The sequence below is a fragment of the Magnolia sinica genome, chromosome 11 (assembly GCF_029962835.1).
Source record: "Magnolia sinica isolate HGM2019 chromosome 11, MsV1, whole genome shotgun sequence".
In the NCBI taxonomy this organism is placed as follows: Eukaryota; Viridiplantae; Streptophyta; class Magnoliopsida; order Magnoliales; family Magnoliaceae; genus Magnolia; species Magnolia sinica.
Genome location: NC_080583.1, coordinates 15,151,937 through 15,153,071, shown reverse-complemented (window position 1 = coordinate 15,153,071; position 1,135 = coordinate 15,151,937). Strand labels below are relative to the sequence as shown.

At 40.9% G+C, this 1,135-nt stretch overlaps 1 non-coding gene across 1 annotated transcript; it reads right to left on the bottom strand.

Annotated features, from left to right (window-relative positions):
- Positions 1 to 617: 617 nt before the first annotated feature.
- On the bottom strand, positions 618 to 724 carry LOC131219624 (small nucleolar RNA R71). The gene has a single exon (XR_009158273.1). It is a non-coding gene; the product is annotated as a small nucleolar RNA R71 (small nucleolar RNA).
- Between the last annotated feature and the right edge of the window lie 411 nt (positions 725 to 1,135).

The following is a 1,135-nucleotide window of genomic DNA, read 5'->3' as shown; positions in this document are numbered from 1 at the left end:
CTCCTTTTCTCGGGTTCTTCTTTCCAATTCTCGTTTACATAGCTTTCTCTTGTTTTTAGGAATTCATAACTTTTTCCTTTAGTTTTATTCATCTTAGGTTGCATCGTAGTTTAGTTTTCTTTCTTATATTGATAACATAGTTTATGCTAGGACGTAGATTTCTGAACATAGAACTAGCACCGTTTGATCCTGAGATTGAAAGAACAATTCATGAAAGATTGAGAAATAATCCTGTTGAAATGGCGAATGAGACTGAAGTTAAAGCTCTCAAAGATTATTCAGCTCCTGTCCAATTTAATACGCCTTCATGCATAGTGTTGCCAACCACTACGGCAGCACACTTTGAACTTAAACCTGGAGTCATACAATTGTTGCCATCCTTTTATGGATTGGACAAGAAGGACCCATATCATCATGTGAAAGAATTCTTAAACATTTGCTCCACCTTTAAGTTCCAAAACTTCTCAGACGATTCGATCCGCCTACGCCAGTTTCCTTTTTCTTTGAAGGATAAGGCGAAAGCATGGTTGAATTCTCTAGAAGTTGGATCTATCACTACATGGGACCAACTGTCTAAGAAGTTCTTAAACAAGTTCTTCCCCGTTCACAAAACCAATGCCCTCCGTAGAGAAATTACTAACTTCACACAAAAAGAGGGCGAGCACTTTCATGAATGTTGGGAAAGATGGAAGGACTTGCTTCTTAAATGTCCTCACCATGGTTTTGAGAAGTGGCAACAAGTTCAATACTTCTATGACGGTCTGACACCACAGAACCGTCGCATGGTTGATGCCACCAGTGGAGGGTAATTCATGACCAAAAGTGATGTCGAAGCGTGGAACTTCTTTGAAACCTTGTGCGAAAATTCCCAGCAATGGGATTATTCAAATAGAGGTGACAGAAGTCCCCAACCACAAAAGAGAGGTGGTATATATGAGATAGGAGTCATGCCAGAGCTGAGCGCCAAGCTTGATACAAAGAAAGTTGATGCTCTGGTATTAAATAATGGACCACCACAAACCGCTCAAGTCGAGGCATATGCCACATGTTCTAGTCCTGCCCATCCTATGCAGTCTTGTCCATCTGGTGCAGCATTCCCAGAACTTCTCTCTGAACAAGTTCATGCTATGAACAC